Genomic DNA, 26366 nt, shown 5'->3' with positions numbered 1-26366 from the left:
TTTTTTTTTACAGCTGTAAATGTATCACACCTTTTTTGTTCACTCTACTAATGGATGCTTGGAATGCTTTTAAAATCTTGGCTATTGTAAATAATGCTACAGTGAACTTGGGGTGCATATATTCTTTTGTTATCAGTGTTTCAGGTTTCTTCAGATAAATTTCCAGAAGTGGAATCACAGGGTCATACGGCATTTGCATTTTTAAGTTTTTGAGGTAACTCCATATTGCTTTCCACAGTGGCTGCACTAATTTGCATTCCCACCAACAGTGCATGAGGGTTCCCCTTTCTCCACATCCTTGTCAACATTTGTTGTTTGTTGATTTATTGGTGATAGCCATTCTGACAGGTGTAAGAGGATATCTCATTGTGGTTTTAATTTGCATTTCTCTGATGATGAGTGACATTGAGCATCTTTTCACATATCTATTGGCCATTTGTATGTCCTCTTTGGAGAAGTGTCTATTTAGGCCCTTTGCCCATTTTTAAAAAATTGGATAGGTTTCTAAAATTAAAAAAAAAATCTTTTGAGAGAGAGAGAGAGAGAGAGAGAGAGAGAGAGAGAGAGAGAGAGAGAGAGAGAGAAACAGATCTATTTGTTCTTCCACTTATTTATGCCTTCATTGGTTGGTTTCTGGCATGTGCCCTGACTGGGAATCACACCTGCAACCTCAGTGTATTGGGATGAAGCTCTAATCAAGCAAGCTACCCAGGCAGGGCTGTTTTCCAGAGTTGCGTTGTGTAAGTTCATTATAAATTTTGGATATTAACCCCCATCAGAGATCATTGGCAAATATGTTATTCCATTCACTGGGTTGTCTTTTCATTTTGTTGATATTTCCTTTGCTGTGCAAGAACTTTTTAGTTTGATGTAGTCCCATTTGTTAATTAAAAAAAAATATATTTTATTGATTTTTCACAGAGAATAAGGGAGAGGGATAGAGAGCTAGAAACATTGATGAGAATCATCGACCAGCCTCCTGCACATCCCCTACCGGGGTTGTGCCTACAACCAATGTACATGCCCTTGACCAGAATCGAACCTGGGACCTTTCAGTCCTCCGGCCGATGCTCTATCCACTGAGCCAAACCGGTTTCGGCTGTTAATTTTTTCTTTTGTTTCCCTTACCCCAGGAGATATATCAGGGAAAAAAAAATATTGCTATAAAAAATGTCATGTTTTTACTGCCTTTGTTTTCTTCTTGGAACTTTATGGTTTTGATAAACATATATAAGACTTTATTCTATTTTGAGTTTCTTCTTCTTTTTTTTTTTTTAATGTGGTTTTTTAAAAACCCTCACCTGATCCCTTGTTTGGATGTCCCCAGTGGAGATTACATACTGCTTTGATTCACTACGAAGGAGTTAGAAGGGTGAAATACTTTGGTACAGACAGGTAACTTAGCAACTAAAAAAAAAAAAAAAAAAAAAAAAAGCTAAGTTGATTTCCCATATTCCTGAAATTTACCTATAAGCACCCAATTCTTTTATGGCAAACATTGGACTAAACTTTTCTGAAATAGTGTATGGTTTTTTCTCTAAAATATAAGACGAAGAACGTAATTTAAACTTTTCCTCAGGATGTTCAAAATCTATAATAATAAAAGCGTAATAAGCGAATTAGACCAGTGTCCCAAAGCTGGGGCTGGGAGGGTCCCGGTACCTGCCGGTGGCCGGAGGGAAGCCCACATCCCGGGTGCCAGAGGGAAAGCCGGTGCCAGCAGCTGGGGGAAGGAAGGAACTCTTGCATGAATTTTGTGCATTGAGCCTCTAGAAGACAATAATTACTGAGCTGCTCTGAGTAATATAGGGTTACCTTCAGAAGGTAATGAATTGTGGAGGGTTGTTTGCTCTGATTTGAGGGTTCTTGCATTAGCTAGGCATTTGTTTGTTTGTTTGTTTCTTACTTTTAGGAGGTTCTTCTTGCTACTAATAATAAATCTGCCTGTGGCATTTTGTTCATTCATTTGTTCTCACTTCCTAGTTGATGCTTCTAGCACAGTGTGATCTGGGAGCAGATTGCCACATTCAGGAGGATTGTAGAGGTCAACAATGGCAAGAAAAAGTCCATATAGTTACTCGTTGCTTTAGGGCTTAGCTGTAGGCTGTAGGGAACCTGGTGAGCTCACTCAGAGGTGAAAGTCAGGGACTGAGAGCTAAGAAGGCCATAGTCACAAAAGTCATGGAGCTGACTCGGAGCGCCCAGGGCTGTGGAAACTGCCTGGCTTCAGTGGCACCGAGGCTCTGCCTGTTGTTCTTTAATGGAAAAATGAAAACATTTGTCTGCCTTCTCCATCTGCCTTCTCTCTTGACTACCCAATTTAATTTCTCAAAGGACTTGATACAGTTTCATTTTCCCAAGAAAATTCTCTTTGGATTATGTCCAGGAATTATTTTTTTCTCTCTGTGAAAAGATTTTGTTTCTTGTAATTTTTTTTCACTATGAACATTTTCAAGGACAATATGAGAGAGGACAGGATAATTAACCCCCATATACCTATCATCTAGCTTACATTAGTTACCAACTTTGCTATTTTTATTTCAGTTCTCCCCTCCACATGGTGGGGGTCATGGAGTATTTAAAACAATGATTATTTTTATTTCAGGGACACATTTTTTTTTTTTTTACAATTAAATTACAATAAGAATATCATATCTTCTATTTATCTTTAGTCATGAGCCATCACACTAGCATGGGAATTTATAAGTATTATTAATTCCAATAACCCTGAAAGGTAAATTATTCCCATCTTCTATACTAATAAAAGGGTAAATGCTAATTAGATCAAGAGACCTTCTGGACATCTTTCTGGACAAAGCCATGGTGGCAGGGCTGAGGCAGAGGAGGTTAGGGGCGATCAGGCCAGGAGGGAAGGGCAGTTGGGGGTGATCAGACTAGCAGTGTGGGGTAGTTGGGGGCAAGCAGACTGGCAGGGGGGCAGTTTGGGATGATCAGGCCAGCACGTGGGGGGCAGTTGGGGGTGAGCAGACCAGCAAGGGGGGCGCAATTGGGGGTGAGCTAGCTGGCAGGGAGGGCAGTTGGGACAATCAGGCCAGGGGGAGGGGAGGGGGAAAGAGGAGGGGGAATTGGGGGTGATCAGCTGGCAAGGGAGGGCAGTTGGAAACAGGCAGGGCAGTTGGGGGTGAGAAGGCCAGCAGGGGTTTGGGGCAGTTGGGGGTGAGCAGGCGGCAGGCAGAATGGTTATGGGTGATCAGGCAGGCAGGCAGGTGAGTGGTTAGGAGTCAGCGTTCCTGGATTGCAAGAGGGATGTCTGACTGCCGGTTTAGGCCCAATCCCTGTGGCTAAACCGGCTCTTGGACATCTCCCAAGAGGTCCCAAATTGGAGAGGGTGTAGGCTGGTTGAGAGACACCTCCCATGCATGAATTTTGTGCACTGGTCCACTAGTTTTATAAATAAAGAAATTGAGGTTCTGCTTTAATTTGTATACAAAAGAAAACAGTCTAAATGGTGGAACTTTAGTTAGAATGCAGTCTAGGCTATGGTAACAGAAAAGCCCAAAATGCAATAACTTGAATAATTCAAGTGGTTTTCTCTCTTTTATAAAGGTTCAGCTAGGTCCAGGCTATTTCTAGGACTAGCATGGCAGCTTGATGGCACTAGAAACACAGGCTTCATCTCTTGTGGTGTTCAGCTATTCTTAGCACCACAGACCAAGAGGGTTTCTCTGGTTTCCATCATCAGGTAGAATGGAAAAGGAAATTGTGGAGGGCATGCCCATTCCCCCGAAGGGCCACATCCTGAAGTTGCACAGATAACTTCTCACCAACCATTGCCCAGAACTTAATCACATGGTTACACCTGTAAGGGACACTAGGATATGTAGTCTTTGTTTTGGGCAGCTATGACCAACTAAAATCAGGTATTCTATTATAAGGGGGGAAAGGGGACAACCAGGAGTGCTTTCATGGAGGGAAGAAAGGGTTCTTTTGAAGTCAAGGGCATGGTTTTGAGTTCTTCAGTTTTTTTGTTTGTTTTTTTTTTTTTTTTTGCTTCAAATGTGTCCATTTAGTAAATCTAGAGGCACCTGATTAAATTATAGATAGATGTTCTTTGGTGATGAAGGACTTCGGTTATTTAGCCCTGTGCCCATGAGGCTGTTTTTTGTTATTGTTGTTTCTTCTTCTTCTTTTTTTTTTTTTTTTGGTTTAGAACACTTATAACCATACTATTCTTTTAAAATGAAATTTTATTTTAATAGTAAATTTACATTATGTGATTTAATCCCATTGTCCAGAATGGAAAGGCCCCAATTACTAGTATATACCATAACTGCTCTGCCAATGATGGTTTGGGATTCAGCTCTACTCTTTAACACTTGGGTGGTTATAGACAAATTGCCTTCTTTAAGCCTCCTTTTATTTTCTACAAAACAGGAAAACTACTATCAAACTCAGTTGTTATGAAGATTAACTAGATGATGGATGAAAGTTCAAGATATACAGCGAACACCTGACAAATTGTATCTATGTAACATATATGTGTAGTATTTCCATAAAGATAATCCTATTCTATTTAATTCCTGTCATTTCTAAAATTAATAATTACAAGCATTGGAAAACCTGGGTTAGAGGGGTAGGGGCTGGGCAGATGGAGGGGGCAGGAATGGGGACATTTGTAATATTGTCAACAATAAAAATATATTTAAAAATAATCATGATAATAAAAAATAATTATAGTATTTTCATACCTACCACTTAATCTGGGCATCGTGTTTCCCCAAAATTAAGACATCCTCCGAAAATAAGACCTACTTACAGATTTCCTTCTGAGTGAAATAGAAGGTATCCCCCCCAAAATAAGACCCCCCCCCCCAGCTAAACATGAGAGATTTGGTCCACTGATTCTGAAAGAAATGGAGTCACAAGAAATTCACCAGGAAAATCAGGAATTGGATTGTTATGATGATGTTCCAGAAGATGATGACATGATTGTCATTGAATAAATGAGTAAATTCTTGATACTGTAGGATTCACAGTTTGTCTGGTTTGTGTTGACAACTACCGTACTACCATACCGTATACAGGTAATAAATTTCCTTTATTTTCATTTAACAATAAATGTGTACCGTATTCTTCTTCATGGAAAAATAAGACATCCCCTGAAAATAAGACCTACCGTATCTTTGGGAGCAAAAATTAATATAAGACACTGTCTTATTTTCGGGGAAACAGGGTACACAGAGCACTAACACTTACGCTTCTTCTCTCCTAGATTAGGAAATACAAACTCAGAGAGATGAATTTGCTTCCCCAAGGTCACATTTCTCTCTTAACTGGATCGTTCCCACTTGGATTTAAACCCATTCCCCTGGCTACCAGGTTAAACAAATGACAAAACAGCTCTCCTTCAACGCCCAACTCCCTCCACCCCTCCCACCTCCTCTTTCAGCCAAACTTTTTGAAAGTTATTGGCACACTCTGCTTCCATGTATTCACTTCCAATTTACTCATCAACCCACCCCATTTGACTTTTTGCCTCGTCACTAGATTTGCTTCTAGCAAGAGCCTGACCTTAACTACTCCCTCTTGTGCCCGCCCCAAACAATCTCATCCATTCGGGTTTCAGATGCCAGAAGTTCATCAGACTACTTTTCTGAGCTCTAGTCCAACTACTCTTGGGGTGAGAGTAGCGGACAGGTTACAAGAGTTTGGTGTAAGACAGAGACCATGAACCAGAAAGGCAATAGGGCTAGAAAGAGAACAGTGAGGAGGAAAGGTGTTGGAGATGGAATGGCCTTGGAGTAAGGAAGGAGAAGGGATAGTCAAAGGTGACTAAGATTTTAGCATTCGGTCTTGGGGTAATGTTGTTGACACACACGGAGAAGACTGGAAGGGGATATATTTGGGAAGTAATATCATGCCAGTTAAATACACGAATCTGGGGTAAGTATGGAACATCTAAACGGAAAAGTCAGTCTTTTCTCCTTACAGGTTTCTCCTCTTGCTGAACTAGACTCACATTCTACTCTCCTTCCCCTTCCAGCTGTGGCCTTCACAGTAGCACTGTCTCTGCTTGAGATAACACAGAAGTAGACAGAAGGGAAATGGTTTTGCTTCTCCACCGGGGCAGGTCACTATCCCAATCCACAATGAGCCATCGATAGAAAAATTTTAGAGCATTAAATTCTGAAAGCATTTCTGACAGTTTTTATTTTTATACCCTCCTTCACCCCAGAATGAGAGAGAGAGATAGAGATAGAGAGAGAGAGAGAAGAAAAAAGAAACATCTATCAATCTGCAACTCAGATATGTGTCCTGACCAGGAATTGAACCAGCAACTTTCAGTGTATATAGGACGACACTCAACTGACTGAGCCACTCCAGCCAGGTTCTGGCACGTTGTTTTTAAAGGCAGGTTACAAGCAAACATATGTGATACGAATACTTTAGCTTTTATATGGGACAAAACATAAGGAGACTTGAATTGGCTATCCCCGGGAGTTTCTCAAGGTGACTTTCACAGATAAAGCCTATGATTGTGTGAATCTAGGGGCCAGGTTTTGGAGCTTAAAAAAAAAGTCGTCAAAGAGTTCCACAACCTCTGACCATGTTGAATACCTGAAAACGTTTCTTTCTGGAATCCGGGCCCAATGAGGTTGTAGTTCATAGATTTTGCCACACAGGGGCAGCATACACACATGTGCGCGCACACACCCCTTTTCTCAAACCCACCAGAAGTTCCTTGTGCATTCCATTCCCACAGTCACCACCCTAGCACAGACCCTGAGCAATTCACGCAGGTGTCTAACCTTCACACCTCTATACGTTCATCACCTCACTTTCTGAGGCCATCTGAAAATTTCCTTCCAGTGTGGTCAGTTAGCCTCCTGCCTCTCCCCCACTTTCCCTGCTCACCCCAGTTTACTGTCTGACTTGCCCTGTCTCCCCAAGCCCTAGCCAAGATCTCCCTGGACACCCACTTGGCTGTATCTGTGTTTTATTTTTATTTTTTGTTTCTGTATTTTAAAAGCTCCAGGTATTCCACTGATCAGACTCTCTGGCTTTGTGGTCATGGATGTGTTAACTAAGTCTCCATTTTTGCAGAAAATGAGGAGAATTAAATAAGTCATGCAAACGGAGAGTTTCTTTAGCACAGTGGTTGGCAATGACATGCTCACTAATGCTGCATCTCCTGTTGTTGGCCTGGGGTGGCTGCTCCGCTGAGTTTGGAGACGGAGGTCAGGAAGTGTCATGGGGGTGGCTGTGTACACGTGTCTGCCATCTTTAGAGCATCCTCCAGAGAGCGGGAGACCCCAGTCCCTCACAGGACGCAGAGTGAACAAGTTTGGGGTGGGGTCCCTGGAGGGGAACTTTAAGGAAGTGGGGAGGGGGCACTAAGCACCCACCAACTTTTGACCTTATGCTATGACCTATTTCTATGCAGGAGAAAGCCTGGCATCTTTGTAGTGATGGGGGACAGGGTTACAAGTGCCCTGAATCTCACTGCCCCATGGCCTGAGTAAGAGGGGGGAGGGGAGGCACCTCTCTGTTTGGGCAATGACATGGGACAATGTGGAGATGGGCGGGGCGGGACAAGGCTGCTTAGCTTCCAGGACTATTTTGGGGCCACCCCCTGGTCCCGCCCTCTCAGGGCACAGGCACCTGTCAAACCCCTTGGCGGTAGCCACCGGACCTCTGGTGCCCCGAAAAGGGGCTGGGCACCTCAGGACGCGGAGAAACCGGGGAAGGACACAGGTAATGAGAGTTTGGTAAGCAGGTAAGGTTTCCAGCTTTGAACTATCTCTGGATGGAAACAGCAACTTCTAAACGTGGCTCCAGAAGTCTGCTGGTGGAGTGGAAGGAGGAGGGGTGGGGGTAGTGGTAGGAATTAGGGGGCAAATGCTCCCAGCGGGGACCTCACAGCTGGAGCCCCCCATCTCAGGCCCAGGGGCGGCAAGAGCGGCCCCCCAGGTGAGCGCGTGCGGCCAGGGGCTCGCGGGCGGCATCTACTTGAGAGTTTATGGTAAGAGGCTGGAGCAGGCTCACACCCCACCCTTTAAGGAAGTGGGGAGGAGAGCCGCAGGGGTGTGGTTAGCCGGGAGGAGGAGAGGGGAAAACACAAACCTGTCAGCCCTCCTGCTCGGCGGAGGCCTCCGGAGCGGCGGCCAGTGCCCTCCCGGCCACCCCCGGACTCACCTGTGCCCGCCCGGCCCCCGCACCTGGCCCGCCGCCCGCCGCCCCGGCCCGGCGCTGCGTCCGCGTGAGTCCCCTCCCGCGATCCGGGCTGCGCACCGGCCAGAAGTTGGCGGCTGGACGAGGTAGAAGGGATGGAGGGGGCGCCTCGGAGGTGGTGGGAACCTGAACGGCACCGACCGAGTTCCCGGCGAAGCAGCCTGGGACGCAGCAGGCGGGGCCGGGGTGCAGTGACCTCCCGGACTCGCTGGCCTTTCGCAGGGGGGAGGGAGTCTAGGTTTGCAGTTCATCTGAGATTCAAGGGTGCTTCTCCCTCTTTGTCCTCTTAACTACTCCATCCGGGCAGGCTGGGGGCCAGGCCCAGGGGGCACCGAGGGGCCACCTGCCCCTAAAGGTCAGATCAGAGAGCAGCAAGCAGGACTTTTCCGGAATGCCGCCTCTAAGCTGCTCCCTGTGCCCTGCGCTCACCCCTCTCCCCCTACCCTTCACACCCCCACCCCGGCCAGGCACCCACGGCGCCTGCACCCACTTCTTGCCCCCGGAGAGACCATCTTCTGAACAAGCCTCATCTGGAAGGGAGCAGGGGTCTGCGAGGGGGAAGAGGCAGAGCTGTGGTGTGTGTGTGTGTGTGTGTATGTGTGTGCACTGGAGACTAAAGTTAACATCAGCTGCCGCCGCGGGCTCTTTGTGAACCTGCCTCCCGAATGCCGCTGAAGGGTTAAATTCTGTGCCGCCTTCCCCTGTCAGGCTGTGCGTGGGCAAAGCCTTGGGTGGGTGAACAGGGAACATATGGGTGATGTTCTGAGCCCACCGAGCCCCACCACCTGCCCTAACCCTCAGCCATCTGACACTGGCATCTCCCCACACCCCAAACGTGGAGCTCAGTCCACTTAGACTCCTTTCAAGGGTGAGGGAGAAGGAGAGCAGGAGTGCGGACACTGAGGGGGCGTTCGCAGGAGGGCTGTAATTCGGAGGAGGAAGAGCTTGCCTCTGAGCTGCTGCGGGACGTGAGCCACGTGAGCCGACGGGGCTGGTTGGTATGCCATGATCAGGGAGGGTCAGGAGGAGGCCTCTCTGTGGCATGGCCGTGGCTACTCTCTCCTCACCTTAGTCCCGGCCAAGGAATTCGGTCATGGACTTTGGCCCAGCCTTTCACAACTCCTCCAGGGGCAGGGAGAAGAGGAGGCAGAGATGAAAAAGTCAGTCAAAATGGAAGGGAGGAAGGAAATAGTCAAATACAAGAGACTCGGCTCCGGCAGGATATTCTTCATTCATTCATTCATTCATTCATTCAATAAACATTTACTGACTTCCTGCCTGAGACTAGGTTGGGTGTGGGGGAGACAAAAGTACACATGACCCAGGCCCTGCTCCCCAGAGCAGCGTGGGGAATGGTGGGGGCCCGGATGGCATGGGGCAGGGTGCTAACTAACCCAGTGCTGGAGGGTTATGGAAGGAGATGGTAAGGGGTGTGTGCACCCCAGGAAGGCTTCCTGGCGGAAGTGACACTCAGTGTGGACATCAAGGATCAATAGGAATGAGCCAGGGAGAGGAAGAGAGGGGAGAACAGGCACAGAGCACAGCAAGTGCTGAGGCCGCAGGCCAGAAGCAGCATGACGCATCCAAGGAAACTGAAAGTAGCTCAGAGTGTTGGTTGTGCGGAGAGTGCAGGGACGAGGTGAAGCGGGAGAGGTAAGTGGAGACAGTTCCAGAAAGGCTGCTCAGGCTGCCATGGCAACCCCTAGTATTGGAGCAACACTAGGGACCTGAAGCCAGGCATGAGGCTTCGCAGCATGACTTCTGGGTGGGGTGGCCAGACTTAGCAAATAAAAACACAGGACCCTCCGATTTGCACTTCAGATAAGCAACGGATATTATTCAACTATAAGTATGTCCCATGAAATATTTGGGATGCACTGATACTTAGAGATCATTGATTGTTTATCCGAAACTCAAGCTGAACTGGGTGACTGATATTTTATGGGGCAACTCTTCTCCAGGAGAAAGCCGGGGGTGCGTGGCTGTTAGGAAGCGAAGGATGAGAACTGCCCAGGGGCCGGGGACCAGTCTCAGGACAGACTTACCGTGTAACCAGTCCTCCTGGATTCCAGTCCGGGGCTTCTCCACTGACTGACAATGCTATTTCTTAAAAAGAAACAAACAAACAAAAATAGTATTAGTTCCTTGGTCAGTTTGTTTATCTCCACAGCTGAAGCATGATGGTTCCTCAGAAAGACACTGGGCTTTGGGTTGGACCGGGGCTCAAAAGCCAGCCGGCCACTTGCCTGCTGTGAGGCCTCATGGAACCACTTAGCTTCTCTGAGCCCAGAATCTCTGTTCTGAAATGAACACGAGACTATCTATCTGTGTGTCCGGGTTGTTGGGAGGATCCGTACATAGATTGCCTAGTAAGTGCAAAAGAAAAAGTGGTAGATATTAATTTCTGTAACACCTTCTCAAGGTCTCCGAAGGGACCTCCTCAAAGTGCGTGGGGCTCATTTATTTCCATTTCTATCGATCGAGCACTCAGAGGTCCCCAGGGGAATACGTGGTGGGGGTCCTGATTCTGGTGAGAGAGTGGGTTAGCTCCTGTGCGGACAGCGAGAACCAGAAGCACTTTTTCAGCTCTGCCCCTCCCTTCCCACAAGACCTGCTCCACCGGGGGGAGATAGCCAGCCTTCCGGTTGAAGGGCAGTGAATTGGGGGGGGGGGGGGGGGGGGAGAGGGAGAGGATTCAAAGTAGAATTAATCGAAAGGAAATGTGAATGAATGAATTGAAAGAGAGAACCAATATGAAACACCCAGCACAGTGCCTGACATGGACAAATGAGTCATAAAATTTGGCTGTCATAATTTTCACTTTTATAACGAGTACCTTATTAGAAAAATAGAGCTCAGGGGTAGATGAAGTTAGAGTCCTTTTGTGAACCACTTTTTGACCTTTGTAAAAGCAAATTGGGGGCTTCCTAAAAGAGAACTCAGAAGGAGTTAAGAATTTGGAAAGAGCCCTAACCGGTTTGGCTCAGTGGACAAAGCGTCAGCCTGTGGACTGAAGGGTCCCAGGTTCGATTCCAGTTAAGGACATATGCTCAGGAGGCAGCTGATCAATGATTCTCTCTCATCATTGATGTTTCTATCGCTCTCTCCCTTTCCCTTCCTCTCTGAAATCAATAAAAAAAAATACATATAAAGAATTTGGTAAGAGAAAAAGGAAATGGAAAGTGTGTTTCCCTTGTGGGAACCACTGAGTTAAAAATGGCCCCTCTTTCTGCTAGTCAATCTCTCCGCCCTCAGCCCAGTGGTAAGCGTTTTGTCTTTAGAGCAGCATTTGCCAAACAGTATTCAGAGAAGCTCTGTGCCCTGAGAGTGTTCCAGATGTTCCAGGGGTGAGACATTCCCAGTGAGCCCTCTTGGTGATTTATCACCCATATTTGCACCATCAAGATTATGATAAGTCCTGCAGAAAAGATGCCTATATCACAGGGCTTGTTATGATTCCTTAACTTAGACTATACAGCCCTCGCAGGGACATGGCGGGAGGGGACACCTATTATGGCCTTAAGGCCAGTCTCATTCCACATCTAGTGATTGTTGATGTGGGTTTGGTTCTGGGACCAAGCAGGCCCTTCAGAGGACATGATTCATCCCAAAACTCTACCCAGGATGGACCCAGACTCAGCAGTGTCCAATTTACAGAAGAAGCTCAGAGATGGAGCACTCCAGTGCCACTGTCCCAGGCTCATACAGACTCCATGAACATCAACACCTACCCCTGTCAGCCTTAATCTTCCTCCTCAGCTTATGTCCTCTCCCCTTGTTCAGAAGACCCTGGGAGAGGCCTTTAGTCCTCCATGTGCCCTGAACAAGCACAGTTGATGGGGAGGAGGGGAGGAGAAAGGGCATTCCTGGGGCGGGCCCCACGTCACAGGTCTCCCAGCCCCTAGTCCCTCCTCCTGCCCAGGAGTTATGGGCTCCAGGAGAATGGAGCACTGAGGTGGTCACACAGGTGCGTCTGGGTCATAGGTAACCAACCGCTGGCATGCTCAGGGCTGTGGTTTGGTAATTCAGAGAAGTTGTTGGCTTGGTGATCAAGAGTTTCTCTTAGACTCTGCTTCAGGGCTACAGTAAAGGGGGAGGAGCGAGGAGAGTGGCCACCGAATCTGTAACAGGAACTTGGCTGGTGGTCAAGTGCCACACTGGGTCAGTCCTCTGGGTTCCAGCTCCAGCTCCAGACTCATTGCGTCAGAGCCCGACTTCCTCATCTGTGAGACAGAGATGCTAACGGGGCTCTGCATGAGGATGGAGTGGGATAGTCAAGCTCCAAATGTGAACAGCCACGAAAGCATGGGCAGGATCTAACGGAACTGACCGTAGCCACGGTCCTGAGTGGGATCAGTGAAAACCCCTGGGGATGTCTGGGGCTGGAGGAGCCAGGAAGTCAGAGGCTGATGTGACAGACATTGGCCAACTCCTACAGACCATGTCAGTATTGTAACATCCCAGCTGGTCATGGGTAGCAGCTTAAAAATAGCCTTGGCTGTTCATAAAACACTCAGTTCTTTAACAGGTGACACACAGTGGGCATTCATTTTATATATACATACATATATATATATATATATATATATATATATATATATATATTTTTTTTTTTTAATTTTAAAAAATATGTATTTGTGTATAGATTTTTTTTTTTTTTGAGAGAGAGAGAGAAAGGAAAGGAGAGGGATAGAGAGACAGAAACATCAATGACAGAGAAACATCAATTGGCTGCCTCCTGTGTGCTCCCTACTGGAGATCCAGCCACAACCTGGGCATGTGCTAAGGCTGGGAATCGAACAGGTGACCTCTAGGTCCATGGTTTGAGGCTCAATTGATGAGCCACACCAGCCGGGCTACATTTTTATATTTATGGTCAATCTGAGCTGAGGGGGAAACACCTTTTTTTTTTTTTTCTTCTTCTTCTTTCCTGAGGAAAAAGGCCATCTTCTGCGGGGTAGGCTTCTCATGGGTGTGTCTCATGGACACGCATTGCATAGACAACAATATTTGCTTCTTGCCCCCACTGTGTTTGGTGAACAGCCAGGCCTAATTAGCTCTTTAACCATCAAAGACACTTCTCAGCTGCCCATCAGACAGGGGAGTCCGCGTGGCCATTGAAGGTGCTGAGAGAGCTGAGGGGCAGGAGAAAATGCTGAGGGGTAGGAGGAGGTGGTGGCTCCACTTCCGGGGTTCCCAGCAGCGCTCTGAGCTGAGCTGAGCTGTGCGAGGGGGTGGCGGCGGGGGAGGGGCAGCCTTTTGAGTCACTGCTGTTTCCCAAGGTGTGATTATTACTCACGATGACAGTTTGATTAAGACAGCAGCCTGGAGACTGCACATGCACATGCACTGTTCACCTAGGCACACGTTGGGGAGAGGACTGCAGGAGTTGTCTCCAAGGCCCCCTCAGGCCTGCTGTGGGCCGGCAGCAGGAGCCCATGCTCCTGGTTTTCGGGGTCTCCCCCAGCTCTGACTTGCCCCAGCCCTCAGGCTCCTGCTGCTCTTATAAGGCAGCCAGTCAGCGCAGCTAGAACTAAGGCCACGGCTGCCAATACCCACGGAAGGGGCAGCCTTCCCCTTTTCCATCTTGGCTGCAGTTCACTAACATTTTCCTCCTCTCCAGTCCCCTGCTTCCCTTTTATGTTCCGAAATTCACCTACACAGACTCTGACAACTTGGCTCACTAGAGAGGGGGACCTGGGGAGTGCACCTCACGCAGCGTTTAGAACTCAGGGCTGGCTTTGACTCTTGTCTCCTGGACTGGCCTCCCTTTTATTCCAGGCAATTCTCCCAACAACTGGAGCGTACCAGGACCACAGCCCCTCCCCCTTTCGTGTGCTCCTTCTCTCTCTGAGGGACTCCCCCCTAACTCTTAGACTCTGAGATATAGTTCTAACCTACTGATGTGATCCCACCTGGGCCCCGGAGGCTCCTCCAAGACCTGCTGGGAATTCTGCCCTGAGTTTGGGCTTTCCTCTTCTGGGGGTTCCCTTTCCCAACTGATCCCAGCTGGTCTTTCAATTAGTGCAGCTTGTTCCTCCCCAACCCCACGCATGTCCCTTTGTTGCCCAGGAGCATCTGGAGTGAGAGCCTGGCTCCTCTCCCTTCGGCTTAGGTTTACACTCTCCCCGCCCTCCGTCCCTGCTCCAGGCAGGTTAGGGGATCTGATCCTCACCAGCTTTGAAAGCGCTCCTGCCAGCATCCAGTTACATTCCTGCCCCAGCATGAGGCAGGCAGGGTCCCTCATCAGCAATTTGTCCTCCTACGTAAGCTATTTAGAGTCAGAAGCCATGGCTATGGTTCAGATTCATCACTTGTGGGCTGTGTACCTTTGGGTGAGTCTCTTCACTCTTCCAAGCCTCACTTTTCTCATTTGAAGATGAAGAAATGGTACTGTGGGACTCAAAGGGGCATTGGAAATATTTGACTTGCGTGAAAATGCCCTATAAAATAGCTCCAGCCATTCTCCCTGGGAAGAGAAAGAGTTTGTGGTCAGAAAAAGGTGGGTTTGAGTCTCGACTCTTGTCACTTTCTACCTGTGTGACATTGCAAGTCATGTAATCCCTTTGAGCCTTAATTTTCTCATCTGTAACTTGTTGTAGGCATTTGTTTAATATTTCTTCACCTCTTCACCCCTTCTCACCCTCAGGGCGTATTTTTATTTCCCCATTTGAAGGACTGTATCTGTCCTAAACAAGTTTACCGTCTGGTAGGGGAGGTGCTACATAAAGGTAAATAAATAACTCTAGACAAGATGGGGCCTTATGGTGTCATAGGAGAGGTTCGGATAAAATGCTATGAGGTCAGAAGATAAGAGAGATGACTTCTGTCTGGGGAGTCTAGGAATGCTTCCTGGAGGAAGTGGCATTTGGAAAATCTCTGAAAGGATGGGCAGGGTATGGCTGTTAGATGGAAACTTGGAATGGTGGTTGTGATCAAAGAAGAATGTAAATAAAAGCAGGTGAGTGGGAAGGCATGGTTCCAATGACTCATTTTTGGGTGGAGCCAAGGGAACCAAAGAGCAATAAAGATAAGATCCAAGGGCAGAAAGTAAGATAAAGGTTGAACCTGGCAGCTGAAGGCTTTGGACATTATTCTGAAGGCTGTGGGGAGCTGCTGGGCTGCACTCTGAAGGCTGTTGAGCTTTGTCTTGGGCAAAGGGACCACAGCCAGATGTGGGCAGCAATGTGTAAAGTAGGTGGGAGAGAAGAGAGCTTGCTGGAGGAGCAGCGAGGAGAGTATTGTGAATAAGTTTCGGACTCCAGAGTCTGCATACATTGTGTAATCCAGGACGATGTGGGAGTCTTGGAGAGGATCTTGAAGCTTCTACATCCTCTGAGTTGAAATCAGTCTTTAGGTAAATGTAAAAGATGCAGGGTTTGTGGAAGCATCACACGCTTGGGTTATATATGTAATTTGCCTTTCTCCTTAATCTTTTCCTTCTTTTGTGTTCTTTTAAGTCCTTTTTTGTTAATCATCACCTAAGGATACTATTTTCCATTGCTTTCTTAGAGAGAGTGGAAGAAGGGAGGGAAGAGAAGAGAGAGAGAAACGTTAATGTGAGAGACACATCGATTGGTTGCTTCCTGCCCTCACCCCCACCAGGGCGAGGATTGAACCTGCAACACTTCAGTCTGCAGACCAATGCTTTAATGACTGAGCCACACCAGCCAGGGTTGCATTTGTGTTCTTGATTAGCAGATAAGTCATTTCCCTCAGACCTCATCTTGGCAAGCTAGGCAGGCACTAAATGTCAGCCTGTCTAGAAGGCTAATGGCAGCGTCTGTGCGTCAGCCTCCTCTAGAATCAAAGAGGAGCGTGTTTTTAGATCTGCCCCCACCCACCCTCATCAGTTTAGAGCACTCCTAGGCGCCACCTCCAGCCTGACCCTCCTCCCTGGCCTCAACCCTCCACTTGCAAGTCTGTAAGACATTGGTACTCAAGTTATGCATCTGAAACATTGCAACATGCTGGAAAGTAAACTCATCATTTGCTCACGTCAAACCATCTCTTCCTTCTGGCATTTTTCCGCCTGTTCATGTGTTTGTCATTCTCTTAGGTACTCAGGTAAAACATGGAGTTATCTTCCCTTTCTCCTCTCCTTTCCTCCACTCAAATCCTTCCCCCTCACTAATGAGTCCAACATTCTTTTTTATAAAAAATACATATTTTTTATTATTGATTTCAGAGAGGAAGGGAGAGGGAGAGATAGATAGAAACATCATTGATGAGAGAGAATCATTGCTGCCTCCTGCACACCCCCTACTGGGGATCCAGCCCATAACCCAAGCATTTGCCCTTGACTGGAATCGAACCCAGGAACCTTCAGTCCACATGCCAACACTCTATCCACTGAGTCAAACCAGCTAGGGCCTACACTCTCTCTATGTGCCTCTAATTCCCTCTCTATTCTCTGCTGACCCTGCTCCAGCCAAGCCTACTACCTATTATCACCCCACATTACACGAGCCTCTCCCTTACCTAGCTCTAGCTCCCACAGGGCCTCTAGGCAAATCCAGATCCCTTAAATTCACTACTCAGTGCCCTCTATAACCTGACCTTTGTCTGCCCTGCTCACCCAATTTCCCCATACTCTCCTCATCAAACCTTTGCTCAAGTCCTGCATCCTTCCTGGAATGCCCACCTCATTCACCTTCCCTGGTCTGACTCCCTCTGGCTCCGTTCCCGCCCCGGGAAACCTGTGCACTCTCCTGCAGCCTCTGGGACTGGCCTTTGGGATGTGACATTCCTATCGGGCAGGGAAGTGCTTTTCGCTAGATTTTCCTTCCAAACTCCCTCCAAGAATAGGATCTCCATTTCCCTCCTGCATCCCTGGCTCACCTAAGCCAGCTGTGATCTCCCTCACTCCTGTGCCAGGTGGCACAGCAGCCAGTTGCAACAGCACGGGGACCACTGTTCTCCCTAGAGGTCAGGATGCACTCCGTGCCTCTCTGGAATGTGGAGGTTTCCTGGAGCCTGGAGAGAGGGAGTCAGTGTTTAGAGCTGGAGCTCGATAATCCGTCTACCAAACTCCTTCCGTGTCTCCCTAATCCATCAGATCCTTGCCTTTCCCTTTCCCTCATCCTCCAGCTTCTTGAGCCTGTCTAGGTCAGGCTAAATGACAAAACAGAGACAGGGAATAGGAAAAGAGGCAGGATGCCTTTGTAGAGAGGGTGGAGTCACTTGAGGAATACCAGAGAGAGATTTTCAAGACAGAAGTTGGTAGTTTTAGTAACCTGGACCCCCACCTGGCACAGGGCTGGCCACATTGCACCTGGAGCTTTCTGGGTCTTGCATTCCCAAGATCTGGAAATACTTAGCCCATGTGGGCTCCTGTAACTCCAGAGGGTAGCCCTCTGTTGCCCCAAGAGTGCCTCTGAGCTTGCTCAACCTGTGTCGAACAATCCTTCCTGCACCTGTGAACACATAGCTGCCCACCTGTGTTCACTCCCAGAGAGAGGTGTGAAGGACAGAGAGGGTGCTGCCCTGGGACAGGGAGTCCTGGAGGAGCCCTGGGTCTGGTCCCAGGTGGCTCTGCCTCTGCCCCTCCACATGACCTTGAGTGAGTCACCTGGGTAAGCCTGTTCCAGCCTCAGGGTTTGCATTTGTACACACAGCAAGGGGAATGGGTAGGGACTTGTTAACAAGTGGAGACGTTTTTTCAAAATGGATCTTAGAGCCCAGTAAATTAAGGAGGTTACAGAAGGCCCTTCAGGGTTGGTGAGGGGAGGTCTGCCGGACCCTTGACCCCTTCTGCAGTGGTCCCTGAGCCAGATCACCTTGGATCTTGCCCAGGTCTCCGGTTCCTGAGGTTCTCATTGCTTATAGGTGATAAGGGCGGGGAATGGGTCCAGATTCAAGTGAGTTCAGCAAACAATCATCTCAGGGGGAGGAATCCAACCTGGCCGACGGCGGGTGACTGTGTTGGGGGAGGGGTGTTGTGTACATGCTGGTCCTGGGAGAAGGTGCACTGTCTTCTCCTCTGAGCAAATAAAATGCACGTGTTTATGGGAGGAACACCCAGAGCTTTCATCTGAGCTCCAAGCCACTTATGGCCTCCCAGATATTGAGAACAGCCCACAAGACTTTGCGAGCACTTTTACAAACGTTTCATAGTAGTCACCTCAAACTCGAGTTCCATTTTAATTCAGATGAACGAGGCTGCAAGCTCCGTTGAGGTCAGAACCCGCTCTGTACTGAGAGCCGATGTCATAATGGAGGACACAGCTGGTGCCTAACACACAATTGGCATCTGAAGAATACAATGTGTGCCCGAACGTAGGTGTGCCTTCCAATAATTAGGGATGTTAAAAATAATGAATATGTAAATGTTTGAGGGTATATTTAATATATCATCATGGTGACGTGTTTTAAATCACATACTATAATATATAAAATAATACATTAAACTAAAAATACGCCCCTCTCCCAACGATCCCTGCTTATAAAACACTAGATGCCCGGTCACAAAATTTGTGCACGGGGAAGGGGGAGGGTGCCCCTCAGCCCAGCCTGCACCCTCTCCAATCTGGGACCCCTGGAGGGATGTCCGACTGCCCGTTTAGGCCTAATCCCACCGGAACTAAATGGGCAGTCGGACATCCCTCTCACAATCTAGAACTGCTGGCTCCCAACTGCTCAACTGCCTGCCTTCCTGATTGTCCCTAACTGCTTCTGCCTGCCAGCCTGATCACCCCCTAACCATTCCCCTGCCAGCCTGATTGATGCCTAACTGCTCTCCCGCCAGCCTGTCTGCCCCCAACTTTCCTCCTCTGCTGGCCTGGTCACCCCTAACTGCCCTCCATTGCAGGCTTGATTGCTCCCAACTGCCTTCCCTTGCAGGCCTGGTCCCTCCCAACTACCCTCCCCTGCTGGCCATCTTGTGGTGGCCATCTTGTGTCCATATGGGGGCAGGATCTTTGATCACATGGAGGCAGCCATCTTGTGTGGAGTGATGGTCAATCTGCATATTACTCTTTTATTAGATAGGATTGAAACATTTCACTTACATCTTTGACATCAGTGTCCTTCTCATCACAGAACCATTTTTTGAATCAACTGTCTGTGTTCTGACCTATATCATTGTCCCTACAGTCAGAGGAGAGTTGGCTATTTCCTATTAGGCCAGAAGGTGTTTAATTAATTAATTAATTAATTAAAGTGTAATTAGTATACAATCATATCAGTTATATTAATTTCAGCTGTACATTTGGCATTTTTATACCTTACAATGTGATCACCCCTACTCATTTTATTTTATTAATAACAGTCTTTTTGAGATATAACTCACATACCATAAAAAATTATCTTTTAAAAATGTACAGTTTGGTCTGACCAGCATGGCTCAGTGGTTGAGCTTCCATCTATGAACCAGGAGGTCATGGTTCAAATCCTGGGAAGGGCACATGCCTGGGTTGTGGGCTCAATCTCTAGTAGGGAGCGTGCAGGAGGCAGCCAATCAATGATTCTCTCTAATCCTTAATGTTTCTATCCCTCTCTCGTCCTCTCTCTGAAATCAACGAAAACATAAAAAAGTGTACAGTTTGGTGAATTCACAGAATTGTGCAACAATCACTGCTGTGTCATTGCAGAGCATTTTCATCACCCCTCAAAGAATCCTGTACTCTTAGCAGTCACTCCTCATTCCCCCCTCTCCCCCCGCCAATCCCTGGCTACCACTAATCTACTTTAAATAGGATTTGTCCATTCTGGACTTTTCATATTAATGAATTGTGCAACATTGTGACCTTTTATGACTAGCTTCTTTCCCTTAGCATACATAATGTTTTCAAGGTTCATTCATGTGGCATGAATCAGTTTTTCATTCCTTTTTGTCAAATAATACTCCATTATATGGATTCTAGTGGCTTGGTGCATGAAATTTGTGCACTCAGCATGGTGGTGGTGGGGGGTGTCCCCCAGCCTGGCCTGTGCCCTGTCACAGTGTTGGAGCCTCATGATCCATTGCCCCAGAGTGGAAAGGCTCGCGCACCCATCGGGACTCCTCTATAGATTGCCCCAAAGAGGTATGCTGGAGCCGGGAAAGGCCTCTCTGCCACAGCCATGCCCCCGTCCTGGTGCTGCAAGTCCCCGCCCACCCGCACCTGCTGTGCACGCAGCCTGCTGATCTGTTGTTACTGTGACAGCATCCCAACCAATTTGCATATTACCCTATTATTAGTATAGATACCACATTTTATTTATCCATTTATTTTTGGTGAAGATTTGTGTTGTTTCCACTCTTTGATCATTATAAACAATGTTGCCGTGAACATTCGTGAACAAGTTTTAGTGTGGACATGTTTTCATTTCTTTTAGTTATAGTCCCAGGAGTGGAATTGCTTGGCCATGTGGTAACTCTATGTTTAACATTTTGAGTAATGGCTGGACTGCTTTCTACAGCATTGGCACCATCTTACATTCCCATGAGCAATGCATGATGATGGCTCCAATTTCTCCCTGTCTTCACCAATACTGTGTTATTGTCTGCAATTTTGATGATAGCTCTTCTAGTAGACTTGGAGTGGTATCTTGTTGTGGTCTTAATTTGTGTTTCCCTTATGACTAATGATGGAGCATCTTTTCATGTACTTATTGGCCATTTGTATGTCTTTTTTTTTTTGAGAAATGTCTAATCAAATTGTACAGAAGGTATTTTTTTTTAGATATTCACAATATATCACTTAGTATATTGCTTTTAAAAATGATATTTTAAATGTCTTCTCACAATAAAATTCAGGGCTTGTAATTGCGAAGCTATACCCCCCCAAAAAGTTACTAAATCTACATTATGGCATCATGCTTGAAAAAAAAACCCCCAATAATTCTATCCAGTGACTTCCATAACCATTCAAGATTTGTATTGACTGAAGTGGTGTCAGGCTAATATTTTCCCCAAACAGTATATTTTTGTTCAAAACAGGGTAATTGAAAAAAAAAAAAAAGACATAATATGAAAGATTCTGTCGCGGCTAGAATATAAACTTTCTCTTTTTTGACAGATAATTTGGGGAGGGGGAGAGCTTTACTGATACTTAAAGATGTATAATATTTAAAAACGAGTGGGTGGATGAACAGATAGACAAATGACTTTAGGAATGAAGAATGGACAAAAGAAGGGATGGAAACTACTAAGCAGGTCAACCAAACAACTACATCAATCTAATTCTCTTTGAATTCCTACCCAGAAAATCAGCATCGGTCTATATTTTATATTATACAGGATCATATATGAAATTGCTTAAAAAGCAGATCTGCAGTTATACGTTGGAAACAGGACCACATATTTTCTGTTGTCTGGAATATCTTTATCATCTTCCTTTAAAACGGGACAACCTGAGTCTGCTCCGTTTCCTGGAGGTGATCGAGAAACCCAAAGACATGACTATAGGGTTTGATTCAGGGCGATGGTTGCTGGAGCAGGACCTTCAGGTGTGTGAGATGATGCAGGATTCTCTTAGGGTTTGCCTTGTTCGGGCTCCAAGTCCACTGCTGCCTTTCCACCAGCGTGAGGACAGGGTTGCTGGTGCCTCATGCACGGCCTGGTGCTCGGCGCCTTCCCCTTCTCCCTTCTGCGGTGGGACAGCCACATCCATCTCCCAAACCACACTGACTAGTGATTCACCAGCAAATTCCACACAGAGACGGCTCCTCCCAGTCTTCCCCTCTGGCCTTCTCTTAAGAAGACACATGTGAACTGGAGAATAGGGTTCTGGGTATTGGGGTGGAGTGAGGAAAGAACAGAGAAAGAATGGCCGGCAGAGGAACAAAAATGGAAGCTGTGGCCAGACACGTGAAGGGACAGAGACATGGTGAAAGTTGTAGAGAGGTGGCTTTTAAGGCACAGAACCTGGAGGGGGAATAGTGACAGACGATACTGCTCTTTAGAAAGACCTTCGTGGAAGACAGGCTCCTGTGACATTTCCTCTGGAGTGTGTGTGGCTGGGGTTGAGGGGAGGGAGGAAGGGACAGAGGAAGGACATGTGGACAAGGCCTGACTCCTTCTGTTACCCATGGTGGTCCGTAAAGAAAGTGAGGGCTTCAGGTCTGTGTGTATCAGGCAAGTGGCTGGGTCCCTTCCATAGCTTTTTAGTCCATTCCTAGATGGGATCCCAGCGACTGCTAGTCTATCCTTTTAAAAAAAATATATTTTATTGATTTTTCACAGAGAGGAAGAGAGAGGGATAGAGAGCTAGAAACATCGATGAGAGAGAATCATCGACCAGCTGCCTCCTGCACACCCCCTACCGGGGATGTGCTCGCAACCAAGGTACATGCTCCTGACCGGAATTGAACCCGGGACCTTTCAGTCCGCAGGCCGACGCTCTATCCACTGAGCCACACCGGTTTCGGCTAGTCTATCCTTCTGTGCCATGGCCGCACTGAGTCTAAACTACTCCTCCAGCTGGGTGTTTCCCTTGGTTTTGAAACCTCTGTGAGGAAGGACAGTTTGCAGTCTTCCTCCTCCAAGTCCTGCTCCTTATTCTGAGGATATGGAATCGGCGGCTCTAATGTGGTGAACCTGAGGCCCAGTTCTGCATCATGTAGCACCTGCTCCAGGCCAGGGGCTGTGCTAGGCTCTGGAGTACAAACGTGAACCAGAGACCACCCTTGAGGAGACAGAGCGGGGCGAGCAGTCACAATAAAACCAGATGTGTTGCAGGAGGAATGTCAAATGCCAGAGACACGAAGGGCAGAGCTACCAACCTTCCCATAGGGCGGCCAAAGAGGCTTCACAAGTGAGGTGATTCTGGGAAAGGTTCTGAAGAACGGATGGGAGTGCGCCAGGCTGAGAAAGGTGGGGGATGCTCTTCCAGGGGGAGAGCATAGCGTACTGAGAGGAAAGAAGGCATCGAAGAGGAGAGACTGGGAAGCTGTGAACAGCTCAGGGCAGCTGAACCCAGCAGGACTGAGGCATCGCCCTTTGTCACAGTGCCTTGGCATTGGACACTATTCTCTAACAACAGGAAGCTATGGGATATACAAGATGAGCATACGTATAGTAGATATGGCTGTAGGGTTCTTTAAACAGGGAAGAGAGTCAGATTTTTGTTATGGAAAAGAGGACTCTGGACCTGGGTCAGAGCAGCTCTTGTGCCAAACACAGACCAGGCTTTGGATCAGAGAGCCCAGACAGGTGTTTCTAGGGCTTGGGCAAAGGCCGCCAGCAGGCCATGCCTATGGGCTGGTACGTGGGTGTCTCAGCGATCCACACTGCTGGCTGGCAAGAGGGTGGTGGCAAGGGCCGGCCTGGAGGAGGAGCCCACTTCCTGCTGTCTGCCCCTCCCTGCACATCTGTGTGCAGAGGGTAAGGCACAGAGAGAACAGAGGGGCTTGTCCTGATGAGCCAGAACCGAGCTGCCTCCAGCGGGGAAGTGCAGAAGGTGAGATGGTGCTTCGGGTACAGGAACCAGGAATCCATGAAGAAGACACCCACCTGGAAAGCAAGGGGCCTGGCAGGCATCTATTTTCGCCCCCACAGTAGGAATAGGGTATCCCCTGGAATCACAGAGCGGGTAGGGTATCCGGGCCTGGAAGACTCTGGTGGAGGCAAAGGTACCGGACGTGGGAGGGAAGCTCACATTCCACCTTCCCGGCGCCCCTCCTCCCAGAGCCCTTGGCCGCACCAGCCTCTTCTTCCAGGCACACGTTATCTCGAGATAAAATTATTTTTCACAAGTACGTGCCTTGCTGAACAGGATTGTGGAAGGCGGGGGACCTTGTCTTGTGCCCCTTTGCCTCCCAATCATTTTCTCGCAAAAGTCAGCATATGAACCTTGCACTCGGCCCACGTTCGATCAGATCTGAGGTTTTAGGGAAAGGATCTGAGGAAAAAGTACTAATTTAGACATGGTCTCCGACACCTGTGGAAATGAGGCGCACCAGAAGGGTTTACATGAAAACAAGATACACAACATTGGATCCGCTGCTGAAAGAGATCCATGGGCAGAAGACTTCTGGATCCCGGGGGGTTTGGGGGGGAGAGGGAGGAGACACACTTTGGAGAACATTCTGAGTGGAAGCAGCCTGGACCCTCCATGTAGCTCCTCAAAGGCCAGGGCCAGCAGCACACAGCTTGGCTCCAAAGTCACTGCTGCGTCCCTCTATGGAGCAGCCCGAGAATCTGCATTTCGGACAGTTCTGCAGGCGATGTGAATTCTGCTGGCCCAGGAGCCACACTTTTGAGAACCACTGCTGCAGAGCTGGTTCTGTTATTAGGGGGGCATCTGGAGTCAGACCCAGGCAGCCATGTCCCTTTTTTTGGTTTTGCTTTGTTTTGCTCCCAACCCTCCGCACGTGGCTTTGATGTCCACCCTGGTTGAAACATCTACCATGTACCCATGGGCTCTGCTATGAGCCCACCCTTCATTTGCTCAAGGCCCCCCAGGGCCTGGCAGACGTTCCCTGCTTCTGGTCTTTGTCTGTGGTCTTCCCTCCATTGGGACTGCTTCTCCCAGGCTTCCTACATCCCTACCTCTCAGACCCCTTTAGGCCTGAAATCCTAATGCCAACTCCGCCTGCCCTTCCCCCAGCACCCTCAGTCCGCTTTCATCTCCCATTCTGTCTGCTCCTTCAACCCTCTTCCTGACTCGGGCAGGACTTCCCTTCTGCCTTATTTTACTGTTGGTTATGGTGCCCTCTGTCTTAGCACTGCCACCATAACAAAATACCATGGAGCATGCGAGCGGGCAAAACAGCAGATGCATTTTTCTCGCAGTTCCGGAGGCTGGAAGTCTGAGATCAGGGTTGGCATTTCGGTTTCTGGTGAGGGCTGTCTGCATGGCTTGTGGACCTTGGCCTTGTCTGCATGCCGTGTCCTCTCATGGCCTTTTGTTGGTGTGTGTGCACAAGACAGAGCGGGGGAAGGGGGATGCTCTTGTCATTCTTCCTTTTCTTATAAGGACGCTGAATCTACCAGATCAGGGCCCACCCTGATGACCTCATTTAACCTTAATTGATTCCATAAAGGCCCCATCTGTAGATACAGATGCAGTGGTTAGGGCTTTAACATTCGGGTTTTGGAGGGAAACCAACATTCAGTCCATAACATTGTCTTTTCCAATTAGACTCTCCACTTGCAGGTCCCAGTCATGGTGCCTGTGTCTGCCCTCCATGGCTACGGCGGGAGGTGTTCCATCGCTATCTACCTAATCACCGTGAAGGTTTGAAAAACAGACCAAAACAAGCCAAGACCGATGTGTTTACTTTGGCCCTTACTGGCCCCTAGTCCTTGAAATGTACCCACCAAGGGGCCAAGGAGGCGGAGAAGAGAAGGTGTTGGCTGAACCCCGTCCATGAGATGGCGTGGCCGGGTGCCAGAGTTGTCAATGGGCTCATCAGCCTTGGAAATAATGTGGTTTCTAATCTGTAATCACTCAGGGAACTACCACCCCCAGAGCCAAATTAAGAATGTTTTCCTCAGGCAAAAAAAAACCCTGTGCTGCCTTTGGCATCCATGTCCGCCTCAGGAATCTCATTACGCGATGGATCCTTCTCTCTCTCTCTCTTTTTTTTTTTTTTTTTTGCTCATTCCCTCACTTCCTCCAGATCTGCACCTTGGGGTTCTCAGATGACAAATAGCCAAGCCCTTGTTCTGCCTTCTTCAACACTTGAATAACTTCCAAACATGATTCCTCCCCCCCAGACTTGTCTTTTCGTTCTTGCTGTCTTACCTCATTCCTTTCAAATGAAGCCAGTGGTGTCCCCTTGGCCTGAGGACCCACACGAATCACAGAAGTCCGAGTGACCCAGATACATTTCTTGGAACTACTGCCCTTTGCTATCTATTTACAACTGCTTAATGCCAAGGTCACAGGGTGGTGGTGGTGGGGGGGAGTGAGTGAAGAGTGGGGGCGGGGGAGGACCCACAAAATGTGCTTATCTTCTCCATCAACCTCTGAGTCTCCTGGTTAAAGAAGAAAAAGAGAAACATGCCCTAACTTTGGAAAAAGGATTCCTAGTCTCAGTTCTTGAGCTCATCTTTCACTTTTTAGGAAAATGGCAAGCCTGTAAGCTCATTTCTTTGTGCACCATCACCCCACTCCATCCCTTCCCCTCCCCCAGCTCTTTTCCTCTCGGCACAAGCTTGGACCTGATATTATTGCTCCTTTAAATATGGAGCAATCCAGTTTCCCAGTGGAGGCAAGGGAACATCCGCCTTCACACAAACAACT

General features: G+C 47.9%; 1 protein-coding gene across 4 annotated transcripts in view; it reads left to right on the top strand.

Annotated features, from left to right (window-relative positions):
• The first annotated feature begins 7637 nt into the window (after positions 1-7637).
• PTK2B (protein tyrosine kinase 2 beta) overlaps positions 7638-26366 on the top strand; it is a 115734-nt gene continuing 97005 nt past the window's right edge. The window contains exon 1 of one of the 4 annotated variants that reach the window (XM_084884385.1): positions 7638-7738. The gene's annotated coding sequence lies outside the window, so the exon portion shown is untranslated. Of the gene's footprint in view, positions 7739-8078; positions 8280-26366 lie in introns of those variants that run through there. The other 3 variants (XM_084884384.1, XM_084884387.1, XM_084884383.1) reach the window with 3 other exon arrangements.

This window comes from Pipistrellus hanaki (assembly GCF_964339955.1).
Source record: "Pipistrellus hanaki genome assembly, chromosome: 5".
In the NCBI taxonomy this organism is placed as follows: Eukaryota; Metazoa; Chordata; class Mammalia; order Chiroptera; family Vespertilionidae; genus Pipistrellus; species Pipistrellus hanaki.
The sequence above is the reverse complement of the archived record's forward strand: the minus strand, read 5'-3'. Positions and strand labels throughout refer to the sequence as shown.